Source organism: Bos javanicus, chromosome 1 (genome assembly GCF_032452875.1).
Source record: "Bos javanicus breed banteng chromosome 1, ARS-OSU_banteng_1.0, whole genome shotgun sequence".
Taxonomy (NCBI): domain Eukaryota; kingdom Metazoa; phylum Chordata; class Mammalia; order Artiodactyla; family Bovidae; genus Bos; species Bos javanicus.
The window spans coordinates 73,260,995-73,275,968 of NC_083868.1; the positions used below are offsets into that span (position 1 = coordinate 73,260,995).

General features: G+C 39.0%; 1 long non-coding RNA gene across 1 annotated transcript in view; it reads right to left on the reverse strand.

Moving 5' to 3' along the window:
* Positions 1 to 11,430, reverse strand: part of LOC133244827 (uncharacterized) — a 34,922-nt gene extending 23,492 nt beyond the window's left edge. Inside the window, exon 1 of the long non-coding RNA XR_009735527.1 lies at positions 10,984 to 11,430. This is a non-coding gene — a long non-coding RNA (uncharacterized LOC133244827). The remainder of the gene's footprint in view (positions 1 to 10,983) is intronic.
* Between the last annotated feature and the right edge of the window lie 3,544 nt (positions 11,431 to 14,974).

Sequence of the window (14,974 nt, forward strand, 5' to 3'; positions counted from 1 at the left end):
TTGCATCCAAAAAAAAAAAAGAATGAGATAAGCCCACAGTGATGAGAAGTGTTATGTAATATGGGAAAACTTCCTAAAAGGCCCTGGGTCTCTCCACCCATGCAACATGCTGGGGGTGGAAAAAGAAAAATCTGACTATATTTTGTCAGATTTCTTCAGAATCCCTTCAGAGTACCCGTCAGTCTATTTGTTCCTCTAAAACTTGAGGTCATGGTAAGATAATACATGAGTCTTTACAATGAAAAGTTACTATCAAAACATAAGGAATGTTTAGTTTCCACAGCTATCACTTTTTGCTCTCTGATTTTAGTCTGTTTCTGGTGAAGTTTAGTAGCTGATACCCACAGCCACACCTGTAGATGGGATGTCTCCATAATACCAGGTTAAGGTCTTCTGAAGAGTGACTACTGGGGGAGCCACCGCAGAGCCCCACTGTGAGCTGGGCACTCTGGGTTCATCTCACCTTCACACTCAAAACAGAAGGAAGCTTTCTGGGCCCAAAGCAGAGGATGAATCTTAGAAAAACACAGCTGCCGGGGTTAGCGTGTGCGTGCAAACGCTCCTCTGTGTAAACGCTCCTCCACATAATGCCCGTGCACTTTTCTTATTTACTTGGCTCTAAAAGCTAAACTTGTGGCCTTCAATCCCAACCAACCTGAATGGATGCTTCTTAATTATGGCTGGGATGTAGTAAATTAACACCCTATTAGGAAGTCATTCAGGTATTAAATATTTAGGAAATTATTACAAGAGAATTGCAACTACAGTTACAATTCTTATTACATGAATTGCAACATGTAAGCCCCCAGGCAGGAAAAGATGTTGCTAACTGTTCCATGTATGAAGCAGTGCTAGCTGACAGGACAGGCTGCTGGTCATACATCCATTTCATCAAATCCTACCTTTTAAATAAGGAAAAAATCCAGCATAACCTTTCTCCTTCACTTTTCCGACTTATTATTATTACTTTTTTTTTTTTTTTGTGGACCATGCTGTGTGGCATACAGGGTCTTAGTTTCCCCAAGCAGGGGCTGAACCTGCCCCCTCTGCAGTGGAATCCATGGAATTCCCTGAATCACCAGGGAAGTCCCACTACTTATTTTTATTTTATTTATTTTTTATTTTTGCTGTGCTGGGTCCTCATTGCTACATGGGCTTTTCTCGAATTTTCGTGAGCAGAGGCTACTCTATAACTGAGGTGCATAGGCATATCATTGCGGTGGCTACTCTGTGGGCTCTAGGACACATGGGCTTCAGCAGTTGCAGCACTTGGGCTCAGTAGTGTTGGCTCCCAGCACATAGGCTCAATAGTTGTGTCACACAGGGTTAACTGCTCCAAGGCATGCGGGATCTTCCCAAACAAGGGATCAAACCCTTGTCTCCTGCACTGGCAAGTGGATTCTTTACCACTGAGCCACGAGGGAAGCCCCCTTCTACTACTTATTAATTTTCTTCTTCTCTGTGGTCCCCTTTAAGTTGAAATTACATCTTAGTTTGCAAAGAGAGAATATTCATTAATACAGCAAAAATTTCCAGGATTGAGTATCTTCTCTGTGCCAGGCATTGCTCTAGGCACTTGGGACAAAGCAATAAATAAAATAAAGATCTCTATATTTGGAGCATAAAATGGAGAAGGCAATGGCACCCCACTCCAGTACTCTTGCCTGGAAAATCCCATGGATGGAGGACCTGGTAGGCTGCAGTCCATGGGGTCACTAAGAGTCGGATACGACTGAGCAACTTCACTTTGACTTTTCACTTTCATGCACTGGAGAAGGAAGTAGCAACCCACTCCAGTATTCTTGCCTAGAGAATTCCAGGGACAGGGGAGCCTGGTGGGCTGCCGTCTATGGGGTCGCACAGAGTCAGACAAGACTGAAGTGACTTAGCAGCAGTAGCAGTAAGGAGCATATATTCCAATGGGGAAAACTGACAATAAACAATAAGCATACTAGCAAATACACTCTTCCAACAACACAAGAGAAGACTCTACACGTGGACATCACCAGGTGGTCAATGCAGAAATCAGATCGATTATATTTGTTGCAGCCAAAGATGGAGAAGCTCTATACAGTCAGCAAAAACAAGACTGGGAGCTGACTGCGGCTCAGATCATGAACTCATTGCCAAATTCAGACTTAAATTGAAGAAAGTAGGGAAAACCACTAGACCATTCAGGTATGACCTAAATCAAATCCCTTATAATAATACAGTGGAAGTGACAAATAGATTCAAGGGATTAGATCCGAAACAGTGTCTGAAGAACTATGGACAGAGGTTTGTGACATTGTACAGGAGGCAATGATCAAGACCATCCTCAAGAAAAAGAAATGCAAAAAGGCAAAGTGGTTGTCTGAGGAGGCCTTAAAAATAGCTGAGTAAAGAAGAGAAGCTAAAGGCAAAGGAGAAAAGAAAAGATATACCCATTTGAATGCAGAGTTCCAAAGATTAGCAAGGAGAGATAAACCCTTCCTCAGTGATCAATGCAAAAAAATAGAGGAAAAAAATAGAATGGGAAAGACTAGAGATCTCTTCAAGAAAATTAGATACAAAGGGAACACTTGATGCAAAAATGGGCACAATAAAGGACAGAAATGGTATGGACCTAACAGAAGCAGAAGATATTAAGAAGAGGTGGCAAGAACACACAGAAGAACTATACAAAAAAGATCTTCATGACCCAGATTATCATGATGCTGTGATCACTCACCTAGAGCCAGACATCCTGGAATGCAGGTCAAGTGGGCCTTAGGAAGCATCACTACGAACAAAGCTGGTGGAGGTGATGGAATTCCAGTTGAGCTATTTCAAATCCTAAAAGATGATACTGTGAAAGTGCTGCACTCAGTATGCCAGCAAATTTGGAAAACTCAGTAGTGGCCACAGGACTGGAAAAGGTCAGTTTTCATTCCAATCCCAAAGAAAGGCAATGCCAAAGAATGCTCAAACTACCGCACAATTGTGGTAATTGCACAATTGCGGTAATGCTCAACTACCGCACTCATCTCACATGCTAGTAAAGTAATGCTCAAAATTCTCCAGGCCAGGCTTCAACAGTACATGAACCGTGAACTTCCATATGTTCAAGTTGGATTTAGAAAAGGCAGAGGAACCAAGATCAAATTGCCAAAATCTGTCAGATTGTTGAAAAAGCAAGAGAGTTTCAGAAAAACATCTACTTCTGTTTTATTGACTATGCCAAAGCCTTTGACTGTGTGGATCACCACAAACCTTGGAAAATTCTCCAAGAGATGGGAATACCAGATCACCTGACCTGCCTCCTGAGAAATCTGTATGCAGGTCAAGAAGCAACATTTAGAACTGGACATAGAACAACAGATTGGTTCCAAATTTGGAAAGGAGTATGTCAAGGCTGTATATTGTCACCCTGCTTATTTAACTTATATGCAGAGTACATCATGAGAAACACTGGTATGGATGAAGTACAAACTGGAATCAAGATTGCTGGGAGAAATATCAATAACCTCAGACATGCAGATGAGAACATCCTTATGGCAGGAAGCAAAGAAGAACTAAAGAGCCTCTTCATGAAAGTGAAAAAGGAAAGTGAAAAAGTTGGCTTAAAACTCAACATTCAGAAAACTAAGATCGTGGCATCTGGTCCTATCACTTCATGGCAAATAAATGGGGAAGCAATGGAAACAGTGACAGACTTTATTTTGGGGGGCTCCAAAATCACTGCAGATGATGACTTCAGGCCATGAAATTAAAAGACGCTTGCTCTTTGGAAGAAAAGTTATGACCAACCTAGACAGCATATTAAAAAGCAGAGACATTACTTTGCCAACAAAGGTTGATCTAGTCAAAGCTATGGTTTTTCCAGTAGTCATGTATGGATGTGAGAGTCGGAGTATAAAAAAAACTGAGCGCTGAAAAATTGATGCTCTTGAACTAGTGTTGGAGAAGACTCTTGAGAGTCCCTTGGACAGCAAGGAGATCGAATGAGTCATTCCTAAAGGAAATCAGTCCTGAATATTCATTGGAAGGACTGATGCTGAAGCTGAAACTCCAATACTTTGGCCACCTGATGCAAAGAACTGACTCATTTGAAAAGACCTTGATGCTGGGAAAGATTGAAGGTAGGAGGAGAAAGGGACGACAGAGGAAAAGATGGTTGGATGGCATCACCAACTCGATGGACGTGAGTTTGAGTAAGTTCTGGGAGTTGGTAATGGAAAGAGAAGCCTGGCATGCTGCAGTCTATGAGGTTGCAAAGAGTCAGACGTGACTGAGCGACTGAACTGAACTGAACTGAACTGATACTAGACAGGAAAATTTTCTAGAATGTTCGAAGGTCATAGTTGATATGGAAAATAATAGATAGTGGGACCACATACTTTTGGGGCTGGTGGTGGAGGGAGCTGCAGTATTAAACAGGTGGTCAGCTTCATGGATAGACCAGATCAGATCAGATCACATCAGTCACTCAGTCGTGTCCGACTCTTTTCGACCCCATGAATCGCAGCACGCCAGGCCTCCCTGTCCATCACCAACTCCCGGAGTTCACTCAGACTCACGTCCATCGAGTCAGTGATGCCATCTAGACATCTCATCCTCTGTCATCCCCTTCTCCTCCTGCCCCCAATCCCTCCCAGCATCAGAGTCTTTTCTGATGAGTCAACTCTTCACATGAGGTGGCCAAAGTACTGGAGTTTCAGCTTTAGCATCATTCCTTCCAAAGAAATCCCAGGGCTGATCTCCTTCAGAATGGACTGATTAGATCTCCTTGCAGTCCAAGGGACGCTCAAGAGTCTTCTCCAACACCACAGTTCAAAAGCATCAATTCTTCGGCGCTCAGCCTTCTTCACAGTCCAACTCTCACATCCATATGTGACCACAGGAAAAACCATAGCCTTGACTAGACAGACTTTGTTGGCAAGTAATGTCTCTGCTTTTGAATATGCTATCTATTGACCAAATATGACCAAAGTTGTTGGTCATAACTTTCCTTTCAAGGAGTAAGCATCTTTTAATTTCATGGCTGCAGTCACCATCTGCAGTGATTTTGGAGCCCCAAAAATAAAGTCTGACACTGTTTCCACTGTTTCCCCATCTATTTCCCATGAAGTGATGAGACCGGATGCCATGATCTTCGTTTTCTGAATGTTGAGCTTTAAGCCAACTTTTTCACTCTCCACTTTCACTTTCATCAATAGGCTTTTTCGTTCCTCTTCACTTTCTGCCATGAGGGTGGTGTCATCTGCATATCTGAGGTTATTGATATTTCTCCCGGCAATCTTGATTCCAGCTTGTGTTTCTTCCAGTCCAGAGTTTCTCATGATGTACTCTGCATATAAGTTAAATAAACAGGGTGACAATATACAGCCTTGACGAACTCCTTTTCCTATTTGGAATCAGTCGGTTGTTCCACGTCCAGTTCTAACTGTTGCTTCCTGACCTGCATACAGATTTCTCAAGAGTCAGGTCAGATGGTCTGGTATTCCCATCTCTTGAAGAATTTTCCACAGTTTATTGTGATCCACACAGTCAAAGACTTTGGCATAGTCAATAAAGCAGAAATAGATGTTTTTCTGGAACTCTCTCGCTTTTTCCATCATCCAGCGGATGTTGGCAATTTGATCTCTGGTTCCTCTGCCTTTTCTAAAACCAGCTTGAACACAGGAAGTTCACGGTTCACGTATTGCTGAAGCCTGGCTTGGAGAATTTTGAGCATTACTTTACTAGCGTGTGAGATGAGTGCAATTGTGCGGTAGTTTGAGCATTCTTTGGCATTGCCTTTCTTTGGGATTGGAATGAAAACTGACCTTTTCCAGTCCTGTGGCCACTGCTGGGTTCTCCAAATTTGCTGGCATATTGAGTGCAGCACTTTCACAGCATCATCTTTCAGGATTTGGAATAGCTCAACTGGAATTCTATCACCTCCACTAGCTTTGTTTGTAGTGATGCTTTCTAAGGCCCACTTGACTTCACATTCCAGGATGTCTGGCTCTAGGTCAGTGATCACACCATCGTGATTATCTGGGTCGTGAAGATCTTTTTTATACAGTTCTTCTGTGTATTCTTGCCACCTCTTCTTAATATCTTCTGCTTCTGTTAGGTCCATACCATTTCTGTTCTTAATCGAGCCCATCTTTGCATGAAATGTTCCTTTGGTATCTCTAATTTTCTTGAAGAGGTCTCTAGTCTTTCCCATTCTGTTGTTTTCCTCTGTTTCTTTGCATTGATCACTGAGGAAGGCTTTCTTATCTCTTCTTGCTATTCTTTGGAACTCTGCATTCAGATGCTTATATCTTTCCTTTTCTCCTTTGCTTTTTGCTTCTCATCTTTTCACTGCTATTTGTAAGGCCTCCCCAGACAGCCATTTTGCTTTTTTGCATTTCTTTTCCATGGGGATGGTCTTGATCCCTGTTTCCTGTACAATGTCACGAACCTCCCGTCCATAGTTCATCAGGCACTCTATCTATCAGATCTAGGCCCTTAAATCTATTTCTCACTTCCACTGTATAGTCATAAGGGATTTGTTTAGGTCATACCTGAATGGTCTAGTGGTTTTCCCTACTTTCTTCAATTTAAGTCTACCACTGAGCTAATTGCCTGATCCTGGACAAGGTCTATTTCAGAGCTGCTGTCTTTAGAATTAAAGACATTAATTAAATCATTCCTAACTTTCCTTCCTTTCAGTTCTAAGGTCCTGTGACTTACATGTTATTGGAACAGCAATTGCAATTGAATTGCAACTCAAAAATCTCTCACATTGGCAGGCATCAGACCTAAAATCTTCAGACAAGCCTATAGGCCTCAGCCCTTCTGAAGGCATGGGACCCCCTTGAACATTTGAATGAGAACTATAGAAAAGGTAGAGCTGCATCTGCTCGCAACTGTAAGGAGTTTGTGGGGTCCTTGAAGCATAACCATGGACCTTCCCCAACTGAAAGTGACCTGTGGGTTACTCTTAATCAGTGCATTTAAGGAGGGTTGTTAGTTTCCCCTGAACTTTCTATAAAATATGAAAATATTCCATATGTTTTGAGAAACTGAAAGAATAGTACAGCAAACTTCATATCTTCCATTTAAACTTCAAGAAATGTTAATATTTTACCATATGTGTCTATCTATCTTTGTTGTTTTATTGTTGTCAACCAATTAGAAAGTTGCAGATATCATGGCACTTTATCCCAAAATAGTTTCCCCAAGTATCTCTTAAGAATTAGAACAATCTCCTCTTATACCACACCACCATTATCACATATAAGAAAAATAAGACTGATGAAATCTAAATTCAAAATTCTCTTCAAGAATCCTTTTAGATACTACCAGGATTCAAATCTAGGTCCACATGTTGCATTTATTTACTATGATGGCTGGTCTATTTTATTCCAAAATAGTTTATCCATGATTTTGTTTTTTGATTGTTTATTTTCAAGATAACTGACATTTTGGAATAGTTCAGACCAGTTGTCTTATGGAATGCCCCTACTTTAGGATCTGATTGATTGTTTCCTACTAGTATCTAACTCATTCTTCTATCCCTTTCATTCCCTGTAAACAGGAAGTTAGAGCTAATGGAAATTTGTGAGTTTCAGTTAGATTGGAATACAGTGTACTCTGGGAAGAGGTAGTCCATTTTCTAGGTATTGACTGGAATACTTAGAAGATCACTTTAGAAGATTATCTTTAGCCTCATAGGACTTCACTCCCATCCTTGACCACCTGGGGAGGGATGCTATATGTAGACAGAGAGGAAGGTTTTCCTGGCAGTAAGAGGAACAGCACTGAATTTGGAATTTAGCCCTGAAATTGATCATATCCCTTTATCTGTTTCCTCATCTAAGATTTAATTTTCTTTTTAATGGATTGTTGGGTTCAAATGAAAGATTAGAAAATTCTTTTTTTAAAGATCTGTGTGGAAGTAGCTCTGCTTCAGGGACTGACATCCAGTTCAGAGACATCCTTGATTCATCTCAAATAAGTGAGCAAAGTATGAAACTATCTATCTATTATCTATCTACCTACCTACCTATCCATCTAGAGTAATGAATTTTTGTCACCTTAAGACTGATTGGAAAGAGTAATGGGCGTCAGTTTTTCAATGATGATTTAAGATAGTGATTCTTAATCATGGGCAATTTTGCCCTCCAGGGGACATTTGGCAATGTCTGAATACATTTTTGGTTGTCTAACTGAAGACTTGTTACTGGCATCTCGTGGGTGGAGGCCAAGATGCTGTTGAGTATACTACAATGCACAGGACAGCCTCCCCTCACCAAAGAATTATCTTGCTCAGAATAGCAATAGTATCAATACAGAGAAATCCTGATTTAATGTAAGGTACAATTAAATATTGAAACTTAGTCCAGAGTCCTGCACCTGCACTTCAAATATTGGGATCTGAAGTAATTTAAATTCCATGCCATAACATAGCAAATTATGAATAGAAAAAGAAAAACAAAGAAAAAAATGGAGATACAAATATGTTAATTATTTTAATCAACATAATTGCTACAGTTCAACTGAGCTTTCTCCAAGGCTAAAAAGAAATTACAATCAGTTGTATAATTTTGGTAATTAAAAAGAATAATTCCTAAAGGACATTGCTTTTCCAAATATAAATTGTAAAATGTTATTTTCATAAAGTATTTTATAATATGGTAGCAATAAATGACCTGATAATGCGAAGGGCAATGTTTTCAGTGTTCATGCAAAAAATGCAAAAGTTAGTTCCATATGGCTATTTATAACAGGAACTTAGATAAAAGCTATGCAGAAAATATTCAGATGAAATGCCTTCAGGGTAATTCTGAGAGGCACTGGATTAATATCACTCCATTTGGAGCCTTCTGTTGGTCTAATTTGATTACTGAATTAGATTATGATACCTGGAGGGATATACGGTCTAAGGAAAGGCACAACTGAACCATGGCCTGGAGCCCTTATTATCTTTTTAAAAACTTTCTGTAAATATACTATTTAAAAAAATATCTTTATTGAGATATTTTTCACATACCATAAAAATCACTGTTTTAAAGCATGCAAGTCAGTGGCTTGTGGCATATTCATAGAACTCTCCAACTGTCATCATCATCTAACTTCAGAATATCTTCATTACTCCAAAAGGAAACCCTGTACTCATTAGCAGTTACTTCTTCATACCCCTGAATCTCCATCACCCCTGAAAAACATTAGTCTACATTCCTGTCTCTGTGGATTTGCTTATTCAATCTTTTTATTGCCAAACAATATTCCATCATATGGAATGCTCATTCATCAATTGATGGGCATTGGATTGTTTCCACTTTATGATTGTTATGAATGATGCTATGAACTTTGGCAAATTTTTATCATGAAAGGGTACTGAACTTTGTCAAAAATTTCTGCATCTATTGGGAAGATCATGTGGTTTTTGTTCTTTATATCTAACATGGTGTATTGCTGTTGTTGTTATTTAGTGACTAAGTCGTGGCCAACTCCGCGACCCCATGAACTGCCCTAGCCTAGAATACCAGCCTCCTCTATCCTCTACTATCTCCCAGAGTTTGCTTAAATTCATGTCTATATTGAGTCTGTGATGCTGTTTAACCTTCTGATCCTCTGCTGCCCCTTTCTCCTTTTGCCTTCAACATGGTGTATTATATTTATTGATTTTCATGTGTATGATCAACCTTTATATTCCTGGGATAAATATTAGTTGGTGATGGTATAAAATCCTTTTTACATATTTTTGGACTTGTTTTTCCAGTAGTTCAAAGACACTTGTGTCTATATTTATAAGGAATGTTGGTCTGTAGTTTCTTGCAATGTCTCTGTCTGGCTTTGCTTATTAGGTTAATGCTGGCCTCATAGACTGAGTTAGGAAATGTTTGCTTCTATTTTATTTTTTGGAACAGTATGTGAAGAATTGATATTTTCTTTATTTAAATGTTTATATACTTTGTTGATGAGGTCATCTGGTCCTAGGCTTTTCTTTGTGGAAACTTTAAAAAATAACTAATTCAATCTCTGTTACAGGTCTACTCATTTTCATTTCTGCTTGAGTCAGTTTTGATAGTTTGCATCTTTCTAGAAATGAACCCATTTTGTTTAGGTATCTAATTTGTTGAATACTATAATTATTCATAGTATTCCTTTACAAATCTTTTAGTTTTTATAATATAGGTGATGATATTCTCTTTTTTATTCTTGATTTTGGTAATTCTTGATATTCTTGATTCTCAAATTATCAAAATATTCAAAAATATTCTTAATTATCTAGATAAAGATTTGTCAATGTTGTCAAGTTTTTCCAAGAATTAAGTTTTGGGACATCAGTTTTCTGTAATGATTTCTTATTCTCTATTCAATTTATTGTCATTTTAATCTTTATTATTTTATCTTATAAATATACTATTAAATGTTTACATAATATTCCATCATGTGGATGTTCTATAAATTACATTCCAATTTTACTATCTTTAGGTTTTCTCTTCCACCATTTTTCTCCATTATGAATGATGTCTGAGTGACCATCTCTATGTAAGCATTTTCTCTGTTTCAAATTCTTATATGAGTTAATAGAGGAGAAATGTCTTTGCAAGGGCATGCTGGTCCTTTAATTTACCCAGCTAATTGGTATTAGGTTTCTATTATTGAAACATCTTGAGCAGATGATGTGAACATTTCTAAAGAAACTTGATACATATAGGATTATTCCTTCTTACACAAAATAAGATAAAGAAATAAACACATAAATGGAAAGAGTCACTTTTAAAGTTCCAAAATAGGAATTTGATGGATATGCTGGTCTTTTTTAATGTGTCAATTTGACTAGAGTCCCCAGATACTCAGTCAAGCATAGATCAAGGTATTGCTACAAAGGTATTTTGTAGATATGATTAAAGTCCTTTGTTGACTTTCAGTAGGGAGGTTATCGAAGATGATCAACTGGTTGAATCAGTTGAAAGGTCCTAAGAATAGGGCTGACTCTTGTCTAGAGAAGAAGAAATCCACCTGAGTGTTCCAGCCTACCTTTACTGATGATCTGTCCTATGGATTTCAGCCTTGTCTAGTCAGTCCCCACGATCAGGTAAGCCAATTCTTTGCAGTAAATCTCTTAACAGATATCTTCTACTGATTCTACTTCTCTGATTGATCACTGACTTTTACAAGGAGGGCCGGATTGAATAAAAGTTTTAAAAAGTTAAAAATTCTAAAACTCCTTCTACTACATTTATTAAGGCTGTAGGCTAATCTATTCAAACTCTATTGAGAGGCTACGACCCAGCGTTTATTGTTCTAGTTGCTGGGGTTATAGGAATGAACAAAATAGAGAAAGTTTGTCTTCATGAAGGTTACATAGCAACAATAACAATATTTACTACCTGCTACTATAGTCACATGTGGGGGATAAAAAGGTGAATATGACTGTACCTTCTCTTTTGGAGCTTGCAATAAGTCTGTGAATATTTGAATTGGTATGAAGGAGAGTGAGACTGAGCATGAATTTTAATTGTAGGAACACACAATTTCTAATGGAGAGATAAAATCAAGTGTTTCAGACACCCAAAGGAATATTCCCTTGAAGGAATATTTGAGATCTTTAAGGTCCTGAGACTTCATTTATATTTTAAAAATGAAACTAAGTTCATAAATGTATTTAAAGGTATCCTAAAGAAATCATATAAGGTTAAAAAATTATAAACGGAATTGTTAGTAAAACTCCAAGAGGTTTCACTTTGGTGTTCTTTGTGGGCGATGTAAACAATTTATATTTAAAGAGTCCAGTGTCAAAAAACAATAAGGAAAATAGTGAGATGTTTCTGATGTTCTCCACCTTAATGCCTTGTTTTATTTCATTTTGTGCCTGCAGCTGCTGTGGAATTTGCAAAACCTTGAGCTGTTTGGACTCTGCTTTCTAGCCTGGATTAGGTTCCAGGTAACCTCATGGTGGAGTTGTCTTTTGGATCAACTTACTTTTGAAATGTTCCTGAAAGAAATTCTTTGGTAATGGGACTTCCATACAGTAGGTCAATCAGCACAGTATTGTCTTAATTTGCCAGTTTGGTAGAGGTATTTTTTCTTTTGAGAAAAGAAGAAAAACAAGAAAAGCAAACAAAACAAAAAGGGTTCTTTTTCTTTATAACTATAAAGAAGCAACTGTCTTCAGCAAACAGACGATAATAAACAGCCTTCTAGCGATCTTGAGTTATGAACCCATAGTTTATAGCAGGATGAAAATCTATGGACTTGAGTGAGGCAATCATTCCCACCCAGCTGACCTATGCTGGTCCTTTCACCTTCACCAAGCAATTCTTTTCTGCAGCCTGGAGCATAAAGGAAACAATCACCTGTAGCTGCACTTGTTCCTCGTTCGCTTTGGAAGCCAGAACTATCAGCTCTGAAAATAGGTCACGAGTGACTAGTAGTCCCTGAGAGGCTCACAGGAAGTAGTTGCAAAGGCAGGGGAAGTTTTTAACGACTGTCCAAGAGGCCAGTGAATGACAGGCGTTCAGGAGTTTCTCTGCTTGGCATCTGAAACAGCCACGTGGAGGAGCTGCCTTGGGGACAGAATGACAGGTGTGAGCCCGGCACCTGAGCCCCATAAAGGAGGTGACTTTGCTCTGTTGTACACATATTGGGAATCATCATGGAGGGCTTGAAGGATGATCATGGAGGATTCACGGCATTAACTTCAGAAACCCAATATGATAGTTCAAGGTGGAGAGTCAAGGTTGCGATGAACAATTTCTGAATTAATTCCAGTTCTGTGAGGTTGGGATCCCATGACATCAGGTATATATTTCTACTAATAATTGTTACCATGGCTCATTTGTTACTGAAGTTTACACCTTACTGTTATGGTACAAATGACAGGTACAATTACAAACCTGACATTATTTTTCACTCGTCTTACTGGCTCAGAAAACAATTTCAGAACCAGTTTGATCTTAGGAGTTACTAGGTTCTTAATGAAAATCATTGTCTCTCCCCATATAAATAGGCAGGATACCATAGAGCAGGGATCAGCCAACCTTTTCAGTAAAGGGCCAGATATTATAAATATTTTGGGCTTTGTGGTCATATGGTCTCTGTCACAACTACTCAATTCTGCTGTTGTAACACAAAAGCAGATTTATGTTTATTTATATAAATTTACATAAACAAACATGTTTATTTATGTAAATAAACAGACATGGTTGTGTTCCAATAAAACTGTGTTTATAAAATCAGGCAGCTGCTTTGCTTTGGGGCCCTAAAGTGTAAGAGCACAGACTTTGGAGCCAGGTTCAAATCCTGGCACCACTGCTAGTTGTGTGACCTTAGAGAACTTAGTTAACTTCTCTGTGCCTTGGTCTTTCACATCTCTCAGTTGATAATAGTTGTTTTTGTTCAGTCGCTAAGTTGTGTTCACCTCTTTGTGACCCCATGGACTGCAGCAGGCCAGGCTTTCCTGTCCTTCACTATCTCCCAGAGTTTGCTCAAATTTATGTCCACTGAGTTGGTGGTGCTATCTAATCATCTAATCTTCTGTTGCCCTCTTCTTTTCTTTCGTCTTCTATCTTTCCCAGCTTCAGGGTCTTTTCCAGTGAGTCAGCTCTTTGCAACAAGTGGCCAAAGTATTGGACCTTCAGCTTCAATATCAGTCCTTTCAATGAATATTCAGGGTTGATTTCCTTTAGGATTGATTGATCTCCTTGCTGTCCAAGGGACTCTCAAGAGTCTTCTCCAACACCACAGTTCAAAAGCATCAATTCTTTGGTGCTCAGCCTTCTTTATGGTCCAATTCTCACATCCATACATGACTACTGAAAAGACCATAGCTTTGATTATAAACTGTTGTTATGAAGATGAAATAAGTAAATGTGTAAGGGATTAAATAGTGCTTAGCTGATAGTAAGTGCTTTATAAGTGTTCATTAGATAACCAAGTGCTTTATAAATGTTTGTTAGATAACCAACCATCCTGTGAAGTAGGTAATAATATTCCTATTAAAATTTAAATTTTAAGAAATAAATATGTTACTTCTAAGAAGGTTAAGATTAGAACCTAGTTTTCCCATCTCCAGTACCATTGCTCTTTTTTGTCCTCAGAGGTGAAATCATTATATCTAAACACAGGGAAATTCCCAGGAACAGCTTAGCTTGTATTTCTCCTCTCCCTATCCATGCAAGGAGGTACTATAAGCAGTAGTGTGCTGGCACTGATTTGTGTTGGCTCATTAGAGCAGATTGCTACATTTTCAGGAATTTTGTGAGCTGTGTTTACTGTTGATAGCTGGAATATGGCTGTGGTGGGAATACTGACACCACGAAATTGGCAGGTGCCACAAATCAGGGCTTTTTTCCTCCAGGGGTACTGGTTCACTAGCACATGATGGGCTACATGCCAGCAGTGAGCACTCCTCCAGGTATGGGTCCTATGGTCTGAACAGCGAGTTTGAAAACTACATTCAGTGGCACGTGACCCACCATATCCCAGGGCACCGTGGCCTGAGAAGAATGCAGATCCCTGGCTTTCTGTCTTGTGGCAGAGACAGAAAAGATTACATGCTTTGCTTAGCAACAGAAACGAGTCTGTGGTGGCCTCTGGACCCTGATTTCTAGACATCTGACTCACAGCTCTCCTTCTCTTCTTGTTCCAACACACACACACACACACAAACACAGAGGCATGTGTGGTTCAAGCTAAATAGGAACAAAATGACTTAGGAGGAACTAAAGGGAATAGAGAGCTTGTTAGGTGAACACCATAAAGTACTTTAATGGTCAGTTTTCATAGGAAAGGCAATGAGTGCTATGGCATTTTTGCAATTGTTCTTTCTTTTTTAGTTTTTCCTAAGGTGTAGCCCTTCCTCAAAACCATTCTCTAGCCTTTTGTGGAAGCAGCAGAAGAAATCCCAAACAGGCTGGAATTAGCCAGAAGGCCAGTAAGCCAAATCGCTTCCTCTTATGAACTTGTGAACCTCACTTTTCTTCTCTATAAAACTGGGAAGCTTAGTCATTTCATTGTTAGTTTGCAT